This window comes from Mesocricetus auratus, unplaced genomic scaffold (genome assembly GCF_017639785.1).
Source record: "Mesocricetus auratus isolate SY011 unplaced genomic scaffold, BCM_Maur_2.0 Super-Scaffold_100013, whole genome shotgun sequence".
NCBI lineage: Eukaryota > Metazoa > Chordata > Mammalia > Rodentia > Cricetidae > Mesocricetus > Mesocricetus auratus.
This window is the reverse complement of record NW_024429196.1, coordinates 58435653-58455691: the sequence shown is the minus strand read 5'-3', so window position 1 is coordinate 58455691 and position 20039 is coordinate 58435653. Positions and strand designations below refer to the sequence as shown.

At 45.6% G+C, this 20039-nt stretch overlaps 1 long non-coding RNA gene across 3 annotated transcripts; it reads right to left on the bottom strand.

The window, feature by feature from the left end:
* Positions 1-690: 690 nt before the first annotated feature.
* LOC121143609 lies at positions 691-9516 on the bottom strand. Of its 3 annotated transcripts, XR_005880866.1 has the most exons (5): positions 9331-9516; positions 8295-8406; positions 6675-6908; positions 2634-2823; positions 691-2549 (listed from the first exon to the last, which is right to left on the bottom strand). It is a non-coding gene; the product is annotated as an uncharacterized LOC121143609 (long non-coding RNA). The 3 variants fall into 3 exon arrangements; XR_005880864.1 differs by having other exon boundaries at positions 691-2823; XR_005880865.1 differs by having other exon boundaries at positions 691-2823; positions 8353-8406.
* Positions 9517-20039: the final 10523 nt, after the last annotated feature.

Genomic DNA, 20039 nt, shown 5'->3' with positions numbered 1-20039 from the left:
TTCTTTTTCTCTTAGTTACCACTTCCTGAGCCTGGTTTAGCCTTTTTCTTTCAGTGTTTGTGAATGGTTTATGAACTATGTGACACATATCACACCACAACTTTTCAAATCAAGCTACTGAAGGATGGTGAAAGCCAGTTGGCCAATCTGTGGAAACCTTGCGCTTCTTCTGTCTTGCCGTTGCCCGTACAGATTCCCCTTTCATTAATGAAAACTAAAGTTGCCCCATTCACCCCCGTGTAACCTAGCATAGTGAACTACATTTACAGTCAGCCTACCCACGGGTGCTCATTTTAAAATCTGTTTAACTGTTAAACATCTGTACTAAACATGTAAAGACATTGGGAGGGTCATTATTCCAAAATAATGACTAACAGTGTAACAACAATATACGTTTCATTTATATTGTGTTAAGTGTCTTAAAGTAATATAGAAATGATGTGAAGGGTGTGACTATGCTTTATGTAAATTTTCACCTTTTATGGAAGAGACATTCTGTCTGTGGGGGGTCCTGGATTCAGTTGTCATAGACAATGATGGATGGCTCTATGCTTATAATGCTTGTTTTTATTATTCTTACCTTTTTGAAGTGTCCACATATCTGTCATTTCAGAAGGTGCTACAGCAACCCCCAAACCACACATGACAAATTAACCCTTCTAATTAACCCCTCAGATGAAGGAACTGACACAGGGGAGATTAGCTGACTTTATTATAGAGAAATTAATGGGTTGAAAGTTTACGTTAAAAGGAAATTATTGACTTGTCCTTATTTCTAAGATACAGTACTCCCTGTGTTACACGAATCTAGATTAAAATGAATGTTTCTGTAAACCATCTCTCACAGAAGCCATGGTGAATGTTTTCCCAGTGTCTTCTAGGCTCTACGTTTAAAATTTGATTCCCAGTTCTTGGGACCGCTTCATTTGTGATGTGGCATTAAAACATCACCGTTGTTTTCCTTTCAAACCGCATCAATTGTTCTCCTCTTCTTCCTCCCCTGCCCTGCCTTGAACTCCATCATCAGCATCCTTTTGCACCATATCAACAGTTCTCCTCTTTTTCCTCCCCAAATTCCAGATGGGCTGATGCTGTAACTATTGCTGAATGGTCAAGCAGTTGCTTAGCATGCACAAGGTTTCAGTTCTATTCCAGCTACCACTAAACAAACAGATGAAACAAGCTAATAATTAAGTCACAGGCATGACCTTTGAAGGCTTTCTGTTACTGGAAACTTTAGCCTTTCCTTGAAGGTGTTCTGCAGCAGTTTCCTCCAAGACTAAAACCTTCCAGTTTAGAAGGAAGCTCAGTAAGACATGGGATGTTCAACCAGAGTTAAAACAATAGGGTAGGCTAAGGGATGGGCAGAGCATGCCACCCTGTAGGGAAATTCCTTAAACCCAAGAGAAGAAGCAACTCAACAACTTCAGTGAAACCAGATTCACTAGATCCTTCCCTCCCCAAGTTCATATTAGCTATAAGGACTGCTGAGGGGCACTCTCAGACAAACTGAGATGCCTGGGAGTCACTCAAAGCAACTTCCCTGCCTGGAAAGGACAGTTTTCGACCTGTTGAGCTGCCTGCAGGCTGTGCAGTGGGATCCAGGTTTCTAGCTTTCGTGAACTGCCACCCATGCTGGGGTGGGCTTTAGTGATGCAGTTGTCTTTGTGTCATTTCTGTTCATCCATACTCCTATGAGGAATCCCAGTAAAACTCATTGGTTCACCACGTTGGATTTTGGTGGTATATACATACTTTGGTCTGTTGACTCTCTGCCTAGGGTAAGTAGATATTTGTTCATGTCTCCCCCGGAATCATGTCACACAATGGGGTGGACCATGACTCTGTGGGATCTTTAGTATGTTGTAAAGAAGTCTGGACCAGTGATGCTGATCCACTGGGGACAACAGGGAAACTCATGAAAGGTAGTATATTTATGAGCCAACCCTTCTTGTAACTGCTTAGAGATGACTGCCCTATTCTACCTATTTGCAACTTATCAGACTCTTAGAACTGTTAGTAGACAAGGTGGTGAGATGGGGTAAGGTTGGAGAATTCAAGAAATACACACAGTTCCATGGAGAAAACTCGAAATCTCCAAACCAAAGAGCAAGGAGAGACATTTTGATGACACTCGTAGTGATATATTATTTATGATTCCTTAAAGCTTGTCTGAGGATTCACAAAGCAAAGTCAGCCTCAAGCATAGAGATCAAGCAGTGGTGGTACACACCTTGAATCCTAGGACTCAAAATTAAGAGGTAGACAGATCTCTGTGAGTCCAAGGCCACCAAGACCTACACAAGATTGAACCAGTCCTAAAGATAAACAGCTCATATAAAGATGATCTCAGCACCTGGGATCACACGCCTTTAATCCCAGCGCTAGAGGGGTATAAAGGATAGGAGCAGGGTGTTCAGTAGTCAGTATCAGGCTTTCATTCTCCAGCCACATCGAGGTTCAGAAGATATTGAAGTCTCTGGATTCTCCAGCCATACTGAGGAAAGGTTACAGTCTGAGGTTTGGTGGAGCCAGGATCACCTTTCATTCTGAGGTAGAGAAGAGCTAGTGACCTGTTGCTTTGCTTTTCTGATCTTCAGGCAAGCTTTAATAAATCATAAATAATATATTACCACAGACTCCCAGGCTCTCCTGGAAAGAATGGTTCTCTCTTGTCATTGGAAGGTATATGTATAGTTCTGAAGTTTCTAGAGGACCATGTTTTATACTCCCCATCTTTGGAGTTTGTGATGGTGAGTTTTAAATGTCTACTTGCCAAAATGGAGAAGAGAGCATCACTGGAGAGAGTAGCTGCGGGCATGCCTGTGGACAAACGGTTTGAATGTTAATTGATGCAGGAAGATGCAGCCCTTTATGGTGGCATCATTCTCTAGGCACTTAGAACAGACAGATGAAAGAAGTTATAAAATAGCACCTCTGGAAAGAAACCTAGAGATCATCAGTTGGAGCTGAATTTCTAAATTTGAATGTTAGGTTTAAGGCCATGGGTGGTGGTGTAGACATTCAGTCAAGCACTTGAAGGGTAGAGAGGCAAGAGGATTGAGAATTCAAAGCTAGCCTGGAATCCAGAGTGAGACCCTGTCTCAAAACAAACAAACAAACAAGCAAACAACAAATAAATGAACTGGCTACCTAACCTGCTGAGCAACTGACCAACTAATTAACCTTCAGGGTCTCTTCTGCTGTCAAAACATTGGTGTGTGACAATAGTCATGATTTTGTTCACTCCTAATTCAAGCTGTGTCGTAGAAATTAACTGTGAACCACAGTGTCACTTACATATATTCTAATACTACATTTTAAAATGTGAACAGAGAGCCATGGATGGTGGCAGACACTTGTAACCCAGTGCTTGAAAGATGGAGACAAGTTCAAAGCCAGCCTTGGTTTATAGCTAGTTTGAGAACAGTCAGGCTACATAAGATGCCACTTAGAAAAGCAAACAAACACAACAAATGTGAAAGGAGGGCATTTGAACAGTCACCTGCAACCAGGAAAGTGACCCCAAAGCCACCATGAGATATGGATTTCACATTCAATAGGATGACCCTAGGGAGACCCCAGTGCATGTATGGAAGGATGATAATCCTTGCCCTTTGCTGGTGGGTAGAGTGAAGCAGCCACTGTGGAAGAGAGAACTGTGGCTTCTCAGATGTTAAGGGGAGAGTGAGCAAATGAACAATCTGTCATTTCTCCTGATGGGCACACCCCCAAGGAAATGAAAGCTGGATTTCCACACTCATGCTCACAGCAGCACATGCACTATGAGGTGCCAAGAGGTGAAAGAAACCCAAGTGTCACTAGCAGAGGGATGGATAAAAAGTGTGATCTGCACACACAGAAGAGTATTCCTGAGCCTGAAAAATAGAAGGACATTCTGACACAGGCTACAGCTTGGATGAATCTCCAGGACATTGTGCTAAGAGAAATAAGCTGCTCACAAGAGGGCAGATATTTTATTTTTCCATTTATGTTAGATACTACACTAGAATACTCAAGTTCATAGAGACAGACAGTAGAATGGCAGCTGCCAAGGACGAGGATGAAATGGGTTGGGCTGGAGGTATATAGCTCAGTTGGTATAACCCTTGCTTAGCCTGAATGAGGCTGTGGGTTCCATCCCCAATACCACATAAATTAATTCTTGTAATGCCAATACTTTAGTGGTAGAGGAATCAGGAGTTCAAAGTAATCCTTAGCTACATAGTGTGTTTGAGATCAGCCTGGGTTAAGTAAGACCCTATCTCAAAACTAAAAATGAAAAAGGTGTGTGTGTGCGTGCGTGCGTGCGTGCGTGCGTGCGTGCGTGCGTGCGTGTGTGTGTGTGTGTGTGTGTGTGTGTGTGTGTGTGTGACTTGTTGCTTATTAGGGTACAGAGATTTGATTTTGGAAGTTCTGTGGTTGGCTGGCCGTGATGGTAGTGTAACAGTGGGTGTACACCAAACAGCTCTGCCCTGATTCTTGAAGATGGTAAAGCAGAAGTTTTGAGTTCAGTTTCCAGTCCTGTGTCAGATGGCTTACAGCCACCTGTAACTCCAAGGGATCTGATACTCTCTTTCTGCCTCCACAGCCACCTGCACTCACATGCACATACCCCACCCCCAAATTAAAACTAAAATGAATTTTTGAAAAGATGGTAGGCTTAGGATACATGTATTATGCCACAATAAGAAAGAATTTAAACAATGTATTTAACCAGTAAAAGAAGAATGTTACTAGTTTAACATGTAATCAGTGCTGAAAAGCATTCTTAAGGAGCTACTTTACACTCTTTAGTTCACATCTTCGCAAGTCCAATGGCTGTGTGTCAAGTGATTGCCAGCCACATGTGGCTGGTGGCTCCTGTACTGGACATACCCTTTTAGGTAATGTTTGATAGAATATGGCTTCCAGGTCCCCTGACAGATGTTTCTTAGCCACAGGTCTAAAGGCCACCAGCAGAATGTCTGAGAGATAGGGGACATCAAATCTGCTTTTGTCCCCTGTGCTCCACAACACAGGATTCTTTGTGACCAGGTGCGGTTTCCCCACATTCATCAATCCTCTTTGACCAAGTAATTCAGTTCTGACTCCATCCACCTGGAGATGGCATCAGATCCTACAGGTGCAGAACTCAGCTTCACCAGGTGGGCTGGTGCATAGTCTGTGTCCTAAGCACTTGGGAAATAGTGGAAAGGGGATCATGCGTTTAAGGTTAACGTTGGTTACATAACAAGTTCAAAGCCAGCCTAGACTACCTGATACCATCTCAAAAACAACAATAACAAACATAAAATAAAATATAAACAAGAAAGATTGCAGTTTTGCAAGACTGCTTTCTCCTTTAGAGTCAGGTAGAAGCACTGGTCCAGGCCACTCTTACCCTCTGTTTGATTTGGCTGCAAATCCAAGGCTCCCACAGTTCTTTTGGGATCCGTCTCTTGCTAGAACTCTTCACAGAGGTCACAGAAACACTTTATTGACTCACCCACTTATTACAAAAAGATACAACTCAGGAAGAGCCAAACTGAAGAGAGGTACAAGGCAGGACATGAAAGAAAGGTGTGCGGAGGTTCCGTGCCCCATTGGGAGCACGCTCCCAGGATGTACAGGTGTCTTTGTTTACCAACACGGATGCACCTCAAGCCCCACAGTTGAGGGCTTTTGTTTCGTAGAGGCTCTGTCACATAGTTGCGATCAGTTACTAGGCCAGTTTCCAGTCCCCTTCACTTGCCAGAGGATGTAGGGAGAGGGTGAAAGTTCTCAGCTGATGACCAGCCCCAATCAGCCCCCCAGAAAACAGTCCCTGACAAAAGATTCTTTTATCGCCCAGGGCATCCTAGGCAAAAGTTAGGAATCCCATGCCAGGAATTGGGTCAAAGGTGACATGTCAGGGCAGAAGATGCCTCTCTATTGTTCTGGAAATTATGAGCTTGGGAATTCTGTGCCAGGCATCAAGGACAAAGACTAGCATATCTGCTTATTGTTACTCACAGGGGTGCCTTCCCCACATGCTCAGTGCTGTGTCTGCTGAAAGGGGAGGGGGGTGCCCAGCTGAAATCCAAGTACCCTTCCTCTACAGACCAAGAAGCAGGTGACAGGCAGCAGCCTGGACTGAGATGGTTCTAGCACACCCACCCTCAGAACTTAGAACACTCCCTGTGAGGCTAATGGATCTTCCAGCAGAAAAAGTGATGTCCTTGAGAGCTGCTCAATACGGAAGGCAAAAGACTGATTTGGGGAATGAGTGAGGGCTTTGAGTCAAAGTCCTAGGCAAGCTGGTATCCTTATCACTGTGAAAATTGATTTTGATCCTTGTATAGCTGATTACTGATAAAACGCTTTCCTATTTCCTTCCTTCCTTCCTCCCTTCCTTCTCATCCTCCCTCCCTTTTTCTCCCCTATTGATTCCTGTTGTTTAAAACATCTGTATCTGTGTAAGGTCACCAGTAACTTGGACAGACTTCTCTGACACTGCATTAGAGAAACATCGTTTCACTGCAGCAGCTGAAATGGGCCACTAGCTGGTGAGTTTCTGGAAGAATCTTGCTTGGAGGTTTTACATTCTCCCAGACCTCAGATGATCCTCTGGGGAGGGGTGGGGGTGGGGGTGGGGTCTGTGCTACAGTTACAGTTGCTGCTAATAATTCCCTTGCCTCCAAAACCACTCTCACCTGGCCAGTCCACGTCTTATCAGCCCCTGAGAAGGAAGGGTGGAATGAAGTGTTGTTTGCTCCATTTTGCGCAACTGTCAGCTCATAGGAAGGGGAGCGTTGGATTGTTTAAATGCACATTTTCTGGATCATTCCCTGTCCACCAGCCAGCCATGCTGTATCCAGAACACTTGCCAGCTCTTCACAGGGGCTGCCTGTCCTCTCTCCACGTCTGCTGTGCGTGCGCTATGCAGTCTGTGTGATGGAATACAAACAGGAAAGGGGGAACAGGGACGAAAGGTCTCTCAGTTTCTATCATTGTTTTACAGCCCCAGGGTCAGCTTCCTCTCTGGAAAGGCGAGTGAGCAGCTGTCACCAGCAGTCACAACCCTGTTATCTCTGAGGACAGGAGGCTTTGTCAAGGACAGATGCCAGGCTTGTTTCTCGAGACAGGGAAGAAAGGGGATGCTGCTTCTCCTAGGACTCTTCCCTCCACCCCCACAGGGGGCTCTCTGGAATTGCGGGATGCACTCTATTTGTTAGGCTTTAGGCTCCCTGGTGTCCTCTTTACCTCAGAAAGAATGCTGCCTGAGATGATTCTCGTTTTCAAAGCCATTGCTCTGGTATGTGCATGGTCTGTGGAGATCCCCAAGATTGGGTGACATCAGTGACTGCTATATTTCGAGGGGCACTGTGGACCTCATTCCAGGCCCAGCTGGGAAAACTGCCTTGTGAGGCATTGAGATTCTCGGCCCCCATTCAGCCTCACCCACAGGGTGCTTCAGGCTTCTTCTACAGGCTTCCTCCTCTGAGAGGTTCAGTGTTTTCGCCTGTCCTTCAAGACCTGTCTCAACTTCATCTCAGGGCCTTGTGACACTGGAGGTTTCAGTGGAGGCCCGAGGCCCAGGACACAAAGCTAGCAAGGACATCGGCGGCATGGATGCCCAGCTTTGTTTGCCTTTGGGACTCACACCCCACGGACAAACATCCAACAAAGCCCAGATTCATAGAAATGCTTAGGGTGTGGACCAGGAGCCACATGGGGCCAGTGGATGCCCCGAGACAAGGGATGTGGGCAGGAAGCTGGCTCCTGGGGAGGGAAGGACCTAGAGGGATGCTTCCTGGAGGATTCCAAGGCTGCTGTGCTTGTGCTGTGCAAGGTTTGGAGGCAGCTCTCCTCGGCAGTACTTGGGTCCAGTGGGTATTACCAAAAATACTGGGGTTCCCTCTTTGGGAGTCTCACTTTAAAACGGACTCAAGATAAAGCTTAAGGACAATTTAATTAAAATTTGAGAGTGAAACAACAGGGCAGGCAAGCTAAAAATTTCCAGCAGTTGTCAGGAGGAGGGGAAATGGAAAAGAGAAAACAAAAAGCCAGCATGTTGGGAACAGCATGCCTAGGAATGCAGGCCTGCAGATCTGAGTTCAAAGGGCCCTGGATTTCAGGCTCCCGCATCCCAGGGCTTAGTTCCCAGGGATGCACAGTTAGAACTAGAACTAGAAGCAGCTTATTAAGAAAAGAAAAGCATTCCCAAGAGTGGGAGTAGGTTGGTAAGCTGAGAAAAGTGTCCCCAAAGTGATGGCTCATGTGGCACAAGACCCTGGACACTTAAGATAACGCTCACTTGTCCTATTGCAAACCTGCTCTGGTTATTAGATGAAGCCTAGGTCAGGAAGGATTTTCCATGCTCCACTTCACCTGGTTCCCGTCACATGCTGCTCTTGATGCTTTGTCTCAGCCCCTGTCCTCCTGCTGCAATAGGGAAAAGCATCAGTATCGCAAAGGAGGTCCAGACAGGCACACAGCAGTCACCAACTGGATGCTCATCTGGTGTTGCCTCTGCTCCCAAGCTGCAGCCCCTCTGGCATGCTTGCTTGGATGGAGTGCCTTCCCCCTCCCTCCAAAAACATTCTGAAGAAAATATGGCAAAGTATGTATCTGCATCTTATGTAATTAAGAAAAATACATGTTGGGGGCCAGAGAGATGACTGGGTCCTTAAAGGAACTTACTGCCCTTCCGGAGGACCTGGGTTTGATTCCCAGTACCCACATGGTGGCTAACAACTGTCTATAACTCTGGTTTCAGGGAATCTGACTCCCTCTTCTGGCCTCCTGAACATCATACACACAGACACATAGGCACACATACATGCACGTATGGGCATGGTATATAAATACACAGGCAAAACAACCATACACATAAAATAAAAATAAATAAATCTAAATAATATATTTTTAAAGAAAGACAATGCATTTTAAAACAGGGAGCTGGGCATTTTTTATTCTGCCTAGCAAAGCTGTTTTGAAAAGGCCATCTTACCCAAATGCTTAAACCATGAAGTTATTAGCTCCATCTTCCCGAGTATGAAAACTGCACACAGGCCTAGGAATGACAGCTTCATGAGCTGTGAGTGTGGAGAGTCTGCCTCCTAGCTCCCTCTCCCCTTGTAGGTCTGTAGCTTAGGGTTACTGGGACATCTGAGTGCAGGCCTGACTACTGCATCCTTCCTGCTCACTGGCTAATTCCAGGGTAGTAGTGGGGGGAGTCAGGGAGCCTGCTGGAAACATCAGGCAGGAATCACAGGACCAGTCACACTCACTTCCCCTTTCTGTAAAGACTGGGGAAGGACAGACAGCAGGGTGGCAGGCTGCAGCAGCAAAGAGGTGATAACTAACCTGGAGGGAAAATTCCAGCTAGGCTTTCAGGCCCGAGGCTCCCAGGTTGGGGGATGTGAAAAGTCCATCTTGGGAGGGACTTGACTTCCTTACAAAGGGCCTGTGTTACCTGAGGGTGGTTCTGTGCAGCCCTGGACAGGCTATGGCTTCTTTGTGCAGTGTGGTCTCCCCAGGCCAGGACTGTAAGCACCCAACTAGGCAACTCCCCGGAGGCCACTCCCAGAAAAGGGGCTGGAGGTTCAGGCATTCATAAAGGATGGCTGGCTGCCCTAGAACTGGTAAGACGGGTTTGTAGGCTGGCAGCTGCCAAAAGATGCCAAGAGGCCATGGTTAGGAGAAACATTCGGGGTGGGCAGAAGGCAGTGTCTGAAACTGTACCTGGAGTCCCCAACTCTACTTTGGCCCATCTCCCTTGGACATGCTGCTCCCAGGATGCAGGCTTGAAGGGGGCAATCTTTTTGCTGTTCTGATTGGGAGTCGGTTATACCCGGAATAAAATCTAAACTTCTGGGCCTCTCTCAGGGCCCAATTCTACTTTAAACACTTGATACCATCTGGGAAAAAGTTGGGACCCAAAATGTTTTCAAGCCAGGAGTGTGGCTTGGAGGGTATGTGTGTTTGTTGTTTATAAAGGAAACATCTCCCTGTTGTTATCTAAGTGGAGGCTTGAGGTGTAGTCACCGAGTCACTACCCATAAAAGCTCTTTGGAAGTGGCTGCTGCAGCCCTTGGACGCCTGTCCCATCCTTCAGCGTGTCATAACGGAGGGCTTGTCCTATCTGTTGTTCCAAAGTAATTTTTTTGGAAGAGAGATGAGGATTCCCTGGCCTGTGCTATTTATGGATTCTGCATCTGAGGAAATACTTATTTTAGAACATTTGTCTCACTTAGACTTGCAAGAGATTAAATAAGGTGGGTGTGGTGGCACTTGGGAGACTGAGGCCAGAGGATGGAGAGTTCAAAGCCAGCATGGGCTACATAACAAGAAAAAAAAAAAGGTGTCTGCCACAGAGTAGCCTTTGGTTCTGGGGAAACAAGTTAATGTTTGTGAGAGAAATTACATCAAAGGCCTCAGCAAGAACTTTCCTGCTGCCTCCCTGTCAAGTTTTTTTTTTTTTTTTTTTTTTTTTTACAGAACCTCAGGAGAGGAGAGCTGAGGCAGCCTGCTTGGGATATCCCTCACTCCATGCTTCCTCCACAGAGTTTAGCTGGCCTGCACCAGGCTGAGAGTTGTTCTCTCCTTCCTGGCCAGAGGAAAGTCCCTATGGCCCATTTTCTGAGCGGTGCTTTTCCACTGTTTCATAATCTCTCACTGTGACCTTGAGAGGCAGGGAGAGAAGGCTTTGGCAGGGCATGCTTCATGTTCAGCCCGAGCCGTGGTATCTGTGCTTTGGTGTCATACTGTGGCTGTGGTCAACATCCAACATCCTTCTGTGCTGGCACCTGCATCCGGGAGTGGGCAGCGGGGTGTGTGTGTGTGTGTGCGTGTGTGTGTGTGTGTGTGTGTGTGTGTGTGCATGTGTGTGTATGTTGCGTTACCGGGAGTGAGCAGTGAGCAGCCGTGTGTGTGTGTGTGTGTGTGTGTGTGTGTGTGTGTGTGTGTGTGTGTGTGTGTGTGTGTGTGTTGCATTATTAGGGAAAGGAGGGGCAGAGGAAAAGAGAGCACAAAGAATTAGGTGACTTCTCTAGGCCTGCCTGATCGATTTGATCCTCACCAAAGTTAGCCATAAACACTGGATACCCTATGCACAGAAGTCTGTTCTTGCATGAAGATAATGATGTTAGGAGAGCAACAAGAAATAGAAGGAAATTGCTGTGTGAGAGGAGAGAGAGCAGGGAGGAGGAGGCAAAGACTGGAGCACGCCTCACGGCCAGGTCACCAACCGTGGCACTCAGGGTGGAGGGCTGGGCTTCACTCTTGGGGACTGCCCTCACCGCCCCTCTCTTTGCAGATTTTTCTTCTCACCCTGATCAGTATGGCAGAGATTTTGCCAGCATACTTCATCAGATGAAATGAAGGGGAAATCTGATTTGTCTCTAATTGGACTTACTGCAGGCAATTAAGGTTAAGCTGGCATGAGGGGGCTGTCAGATAGGAGGGTTTTCAGGGCTTTTTAATCACAATCCTGGGAAATTCTGCCAGAACTCAAGTAGTTGTAAATCAGGACACTGGCCCACAGCATCAATATTTTAGAAGAGAACATTTTGCCTGAAGATAACCAGTGTATGAACTGACATATTATGTACATATATATATACCATATACGTTTATATATACTAGATAGATGCCACATGTCATATAGCATGTGCTGTATATCTTCTAACTATATACTAACTATTGTTTATTCACCTGGAGAGTGAGATATATTTGCATATATATATATATATACACATATACTATAAATAGGACCAGGGAGATAGCTCAATACAGAGTGCTTGATTAGTACATGAAAGGTTCTGAGTTCAAGTCTCAGCACTGAAAAAAATAAGAAAAAAAAAGACCCCATGTACCTTTGTGTACACACACACACACACACACACACACACACGCGCGCGCGCGCACACACACACACGTTCATGCTACACATATGGTGTGTATACTAGATATATAATATGGTATATAGAGTCTATGGTATAGAGTATTTTTTTCAGATAGGGTCTCTCATTAAACCTGGAGATTACTGATTTATCTGGACTGGCAGGCATCAAGCTCCAGGGATATTCTTGTCTTCCCACTACACTGGGGCTATAAATATGTCTCTGATGCTTGGCTTTCCACACAGGTGCTTGGGATGGAACTCAGGTCTGCAACTTGCACAGCAATCACTTTGCAGAATGAGCCGTCTCTCCAGTCCCAGGGTCACTACCTTCATTCAGCATTCAACAGGTCTTATTTGCTTGCTATGGAACAGAAGTGTGGATGCTTCAAATTGTGTGTGTGTGTGTGCACATGTGTGTGTGTGTGTGTGTGTGTGTGTGTGTGTGATAATGCCAGCAGCTCATAGTGTTATAATTCTTAGGCCACATAAATAAATCTTCCCTTCCCCCTAGGATAGAACCTGCCACCTGCTTTCGTTACAGCAACTGCCATTTCTGTTTCCATTTCTGGTGCCCAGTGACCTCAAAGAGAGCTGTTGAGGAGAAACACACAGACATATGGTCTTTATCAGCTGGCGGGAAGCTGCTTAGACACAATGTGGCCCCAGTGTTTCTGGTGACAAATGCAGTCTCCTCGGTGACAGTGGTTCCCTCTGGATGTGTTAAGAGGAACACATTTCTGCTATAAACCATTTTCTGCACTCACCCTCTCCAGCAGAGGCTCTGTATTGGTACCTACCATTCTGTTTGCTCAGGATTATTGTGAGAGCTGGGTCCTTCATTCCTATTATCTCTCAATAGACTGACTAATTGCTGTGACCCCCCCAAGGTGTGTAGACCCTCCCAAAAGGAGCCAGAGACATGGGGAACAGGGCATAGCAGGGCAGCCCCAGCTCCTTCAGTTCTGAAGTGGACTGTTACCCAGAGCCAGGTAGCCTTTGTTTTGTTATGGGATAGATGAATTCTTTTTTTTTTTTTTATTGTTTTTGTTTTTCAAGACAGGGTTTCTCAGTATTGTTTTGGAGGCTGTCCTGGAACTCGCTCTGTAGACCAGGCTGGCCTTGAACTCACAAAGATCTGCCTGCCTCTGCCTCCCGAATGCTGGGATTAAATGTGTACACCATTAATGCCCTGCGGGACAGATGATTTTTTCTAACAGGTACCAGCAAAGCTGTGCAGGGAGGTGCTTGGGTGGTCCCATCGGGACAAGAGCTGATAGGTTCAGGTGACCATCATGTGTGGGCCAGAGTTTATAGCTGCTGAGGGTGGTAATGAAGAAAAGCAGGCATTCCCCCATCCCACCTCCAGAGCCCTGCTCTCCCTGGGTGTTGGTGTGGGCAGAACTGACCATTAAGACATAATATGTGTCCTCATGGCACTTTTAGCTTAGTGAGCAGGGGCTTTCCAACTTCCTTCTCATTGGTCCTCAAGGAGCAGACCCACAAATGTTCTGTGCCAATGACACTAGAGTCGGGTGAAGGAGGGAAGAGTCAGGGGCCCTTAGTGTCTATCTAGCTGCTAGTCTCCCTATGGTTGGTTTGTGGTAGTTTGTGATACTATAATCTAGCTTTGAAGATATTTGCCTGTTTTGTGCTGTATAAGCAGAATAACTCAGAAGCTTAGGAAGAACATAAACTCATTTCTAGCTCTGGAGGCTAAGAAGAGGGTGTGCACGTGATGAGAGGGTTATATTGTTTCATCCTGTCATGGGAAGTGTGAGGCAAAAGCCGGAGAGAGGAGCCTTCCCTCCAGCCTGGGCGCCTGACCCTAGCCAGGGCACATTTATCAGTCCCCCTTCTTCAAGGCCCAGGGAACATTTGGAACAGGATCCAGGAAGAATGTAAGAATCAGAAGATAATAAGGAGTGCCGTGGGACACTGTCTTCTGCATTTGACATGGCTGGCACACTCATGAACCCACAGATGCTGTGGTTATCCCCAAAGAACTATACAAGAGCAAACCAGCCAAAAGTCTATCGTAGATGGGAGGGGTACTCTCCCAGGCCCCACCCCTTTCCTCGGAGCAGCTGGTATCTGCTAAAGGAGGATGGGTCATCTTTTGAGGGTGTGGCCACTGGCAGTTTTTTCCATGATGATTGGCTCCACACCTGTCACATGTACTAACTGGGTTATACAATTTAAAAAAGAAAGGAAAAAAGACAAGGTTGGGAGGAGGACTTGTAGAAGGGATATGGGGAGGGAGATGGAGAAGGGAAATAGGGATAAATATAATCATATTTCATTGGGCCCATGTATGAAATTCTCAGGAATAAAGAGAAGCATATGTGTGTGTATGTAGTAGATGGAACTATAAATTAGAAAAAAAAGAGAATTGTCTTATAACAAGCTCATACTCCTAATAGCTATCCCTTCCCCATAGTGATGACACTCAACTACACACCTCTTACTAGGTCCCATCTTCCAGTGCTGAACTGGGATGGTTTCCAATGCATGAACTTAGAGACACATTCAAACTGTGGCAACACCGCCGTGCCTACCATTCGTCAGTCTGTGTCTTCAGTAGTAGCCAGCAAAGTGACCTCTCCTGGTCTTCTGCTCTCTGCTTGCATTGCAGCCCTGCAGCACCCCACACCGTCACCAGTGAGACCGCTATTCCCAGCTGTGCTCACACGGCCCCAGAAGAGTCACTCCTCCCATTAGCTGGATTGTTAACACACAGTCATGCCCCTGTATTCACAGGGAATTGGTTACAGGACCCCTGGGGATGCAAAAATCCATAGGCGGTTAAGCACTATGAATAAAAAATGGTGTACTTGCACAGACTCTATTACTCCTCCTGCACTTAGGCAATCTCTGTCACAATGTGAATAGTTGTTTAATGAAAAAGACATTACATGCTCAGTATATGTACAGCTTTTTCAGTGTTATTCAACATGTGGCTAGCTGAATTCACAGACGTGAAACCCACATACATAAAGAGCCAACCCACCCTCTGAGGAAGACACAGATCAGCCTTTTGACTCTACACTCAACTCCTAGTGAAGGCTTCCTAAAAGTTGCACAATCCATTAAAAAAAAACCACAAAAAACAAAAACCCGGAAGTATTTCATTGTTTTAATCAACACGATGTATAGAGATACTGAATATTAACAAGCCATACGTTTTTTCCCCTGGTGGCAAGAAGCAGCAGTAGTGTCCTGCTCCCTGGGGCAGGGTAGCTGGTCTTGAGAGTCAGTTGCTGGTTCTTTTTGAGCCTTAGCTTTCACCTTGTTTTCTGCCCGCTTGGCAGGGCTGGCATGTGGTTAGCATCGATTAGGCGTGTGTGGGGCGAGGAACAGTTCACACATCTCATCTTTCTCTTTTTGTGTAGCCTCATACCTGGCTGAGCCTTGAAATTTCCAGTTTCCCTGGGACAGGTCTAGATGAGCAACAGGGCTTTGAGGTGGGATCAGGTCCAGAAGGAAGCTGTTCACATCAGCCAGGCAGATGGGAATGGTCTTCTGCCTTGTCTAAACCAAGTTAACCCCTGGATTTGCTCTAAATCTTTGTAAAGGTCTTGGGTCTTTGCCTGCTCAACATCCCCAGTGTGCAGGTGAGGGTGTTGTGTGTCTATGAGCATGACTGAGTTCCCCTGTAAACTGGAATTTTATTGGAGCGCAGGTAAAGGGGTTTTAAGGAACTAGCTCTTAGCCATCGGCAAGCTCTTCTCAGCCCCCACACAGTGCACCAAAAGCTGGGCAGAGCAGATAACAACCTTATACAATGTACCAGTAATTACAATTACTGAATGCTTGCTCTTACCCAAGTTTTGGTTTGCTGCTTCAAATTCCTTTAAATTAAAAAGTTAAAAAGTCTGCTAGTATTCATCCTTGTTTTTTCTATACTTGGGGACTATGGGAGGAATTCATATTTACCATAAAACATGGCAAGGTGTTTCACAATAATAGGTATAGCTGATTTGTGTGGGTTCCTTGAGATTTTCTTTAAGGTTTTATAGATTGAACCTGAGGCTTGGTATATGCTAGGCAAGTACTATATAACTAAGTTGTACCCCAAGCATCTTTCTAGCTGACCTGCCATGGTAGAAGTATTTACACCAGGGAAATTGGCAAACACTGCTGTCAGGAGCAGAAGAGGTGCTGAGTGAAAGTGTAAGGGTTAGATGAGGTGAGTGAGTGTGTATTGTTGACTCGAACATAGCCATACCAAGGACCCCAGTGGCTCAGGCCATGGGAATTGGGAAAGCCTTCCTCTGGCCCTCATGTGAATGATGACAGAGTGTACAGAAAGCATGAAGGGCAGCTCCCCTCACCCAGATGTTCATAGCCTGAAACTTTTCTCTGCAGAGACCTCCTTCCTATCTTGCTGTACACAATAAACATGTTGAGTTTCCAGGCTCCAAGCTGATACATCTCAGAGCCAGCATCCCAGCTTTTCCGTTCGTGCGTCTGTGTATCTGCCCATTCTTCATTCCCTTCTTGCCGAAATCAAGTTTCTAGGACACAGCTGTGCAGGATGCGGTGCACACACTACATAAGGGCTTTCCCTCCTCTCCTCCCTTCTGGATGTAGCTTACCAGTACACCATTACTGTTGGCTCAGAATGTAGCAGCCTGGGAAGAAATGTAGCTGGCTATTTCTCTGGGCTTTTTTTTTAACTCGTATATAAAAATTGTCAATAAATGATTCATAATGCAACAAGAAGAGATACATCCCTATGTTAAAATTGAAATGGTTCATAAAATGAAGAATTTTATGAGAGACGCCATGTCTGGCAGTGCAAGCCTACAATCCCAGATATCTCTGAGGCTGAGACAGGAAGATCTCAGAATGAAGGCCTTAGTGAGCTAAAGTCCACCTTGAGCAACTTAGTGAGACTATGCCTTAAAATAACAGAGTAAAAAGAGGGCTGGGGTTATGGCATGTGTGAAGCCCATGGTTCCACCCTCAGTATGATAAGAGAACTATGTGATGAGAGTTCTATCAGCTTCAGAAAGGAGACATCACTGCCCAGAGTGCTTGGCTGGGATGCAAGAAATGAGAAGCAACAGACGAGAAACAAGTCCACCACACTGCTGCAGATACTCCGCTAAGAACCGTCCTCTCTGATTTTCTTCAGTCTTAGCCATATCCAAAGGAGGCTTGCCTGGCCTAAAGCAGTTACCTCTATATTCTCTCTCCATCCCTAGGATACAAAAGCCACCACTTACCTTATGGTGAAATATCTGTGGAAGAATGATAAATGGCTGGTATTTAAGCCCTCTGCATCGTTCAGATTTTGTTGCTTAAGGGGCATTATGAAAATGCTTGAGAACAAAACAAATGACTGTGGTGACATGAGGACATTTGAGATTCTTTTCCCTTTGGTGGTATAAAGTTGTAAGCAGTCCATTGCACAAAAGGTGCTGATGTGGTAAGAGACCCCCCACCTTCATCTCCATCACATTCTCCCATTAAGAAACGAGGCATCCTCATATCTTCTTGGCTGCCATTCTCAGCTCGTGTCCCTCCCTGGGCCCTCTCTTATGAAGAGGAGGGGCAGGTTTGTTTTGAGAGCTGCAAGAAGAAGACCCCAAGATGACATCTGGGTTGGGTCTAAATGGCTGAGAGGAACCAGATTTACAAAACTTGGGAGGAAGGGGAGATGTAGAGCTGTAGCCTCTCTGCCTCCTTAGCAGAAAAAGAAGGGCAGGTAATGGAACATGGCGCAGAGAGGCCAAGCAACCACTGAGCAGCCATCAGCTCTTGGGTCCTTGTCAGCCAGGACAGGGATGTAGTTTTGTAATAAACACAGAACCCGCAGATCCCTCACTTTGGTGAGGCAACCGGCAATCAAAACGGCCTTCCAGAGGACTCCTCAGACATTCCTTCTAGCATGTATTTTTAGTTTAGCAACTCCAGCTAGGTGCAGTGACATCTGTGATCCAGTACTTAGAAGACTAGGGTAAGAGAATACTGAATTTGAGGCTATCCTGGGCTGCATAGTGAATTCGAGGCTTGCCTGGGCTATGCAAATTGAGACCTAATCTCAAGAAACCAAACAAACAAACAAAAATGAGTTCTCATCGATATATAAATGGATAAAGAAAGTATATCCATAATGAAACATCAGCCATTTAATTGGGTAGGATCAGAAGATGTCACATTAGGTAAAATAAGCCCGATATAAGATAAACAATGCATGATCTCATTCATTTGTGGAAGCCTAAAAAATTGAGGCTCAGCATCTTAATACACTTGCCACCAAACCTGAAGACATGAGCTCCATCTTTGGGGGACCTTACATGGTGGAAAGAGAGAACTGACTCCCACAAGTTATCCTCTAACCTCCCCTTAAGTGCTTTAGCATGTTATGACCACCACACACACACACACACACACACACACACACACACACAGAGTAACTTGTGTCTCATTAAAAAAAAAGTTGAAAGTAGAATAGTGGTGTGATATCTAGGGAGGGTGGGGAAAAGGGGACAGCAGGTCCAAAATACAGACAGGAGGAGTAAGACCTATGTGATGTGCAACTTATTGCTTGTTTTCAAGGAACTAGAAAGGAGTTAGTTGTGATAATTCATATCTACAATCCCAGCTCTTAGGAGGCAGAGGCAGAAAGAAGGGTTATAGTCTCTGTAACCCTTGCTGACAGTAAGTTCCAGGCCAGCCTGGGCTTCTCTGTCAAAACAACAGCGAGAAGAGAGTAGTTCAAAGTTTTCCAACACAAGGAACTATTTATGGAGAGGGACAAGTACTTGCTCTGGTTACAAACTATGGGATGTATCAGATTACCACACTGGAACCCCTAAAAATGACAAGTGCTGTATGTCAAACTTAAAAAGAAAAATGACAACCCAAAATTTTCAAAAATAAATACATGTTTTTGCGGCAGTGGATTCAGTAATGTCCCAGGTATCCTCTTTGCTGCTAAAATAGGACAGTACTGCCTCCATCTCAACACACACACATCCATACCTCTCGCAGGCAAACTCCATACACAGATTCTGAGCCAGAATCTTAGGGTTACAAGTTCACATCCATTTCAAATGACACCTGGGCATCATCTACTTGATGAGATGCCCTGGGCACTAAGATCATGTTGGGGACAGGGGAGCAGGTATTTCTTACTTCCTGGGCTGTTTTCCTAGAAAAAGGCAATATATCTAGAGTGTGTGTATGGGGCACCCAGCCTTCAGCTTGGTTGGTTTGATGGAGATGAATCAGAAGAGACTGTCTGGTTGAAGTGTTCCCTGCAATCGGGGATTGACTTTTTTCTCTAGATTCATTTTAATCCTCTCTTGCACCCAAATTGCTCTTGGAGTGGCTCCTGGCATGTGATCTGACACTTGAACCTCAGAGAGAGTGGGCTATAAAGGGGGAGAGAGAAAGCTAGGGAGGGGATTTCAGATGTAAAACAAGTTCTGCTCTGCCAGAGGAAAGAGAGCTAAGTGATCTCTTGAGAGCAGAGGCCAGAGGTCAGCCCCTGAAGAGCCTTAGATGCCGTTTCAATGAGTGTCACTGCTGGGCAGGTGGCGGTGGAGAGCCTTAAAGGAATTTTGAGTCAGAGAACAGCATAATCACGCTTAACATTTTGAAATGTCTCTAGTCATGGATACCAGCTCGTAGGTGTGGAAATGCATGACTTCAAGGGCAGTGGCTTGCCCAACAAAGCATTTTGGAGGAGGATTCCCAAGGCTGCTCATCTGAAAGGTGTTGGTTGTATCTCCCAGGAGGCCTTCTTGAAGATTCTGGCAGAGGTTGCAGCATTAGAAGGCCTGACACAGACTGAGGCTGTTACTAAGTGGCTTCCTCTCGTCATGTCCAAGTAAGGGACTGTTGTTGATCCTCTGTACAGGGCCCAGCTGTAGTCTCTCAACACCAGGCAGATACTTTCAGGGATAGTCATCCATGCTTTCTTGAGCAAAGCCATGACTTTTACGTGATGTTACCCTTTAAATGACTGCTAACACTTTTTCAAAGTTGGGGTTTCTTTGTTTCAGGTCAGGCCCTGCAGAGACATAAGGAACCAGTCACTTGGATTTACTCTTGTTAGGTGACCCAGGGTAATCTGTGCTGATTATCACACTAAGTTTTCTATGCACTGCCTTGGTCTACATTTTTAAAATGTGGTGATTCACACTTTGATCCCAGCACT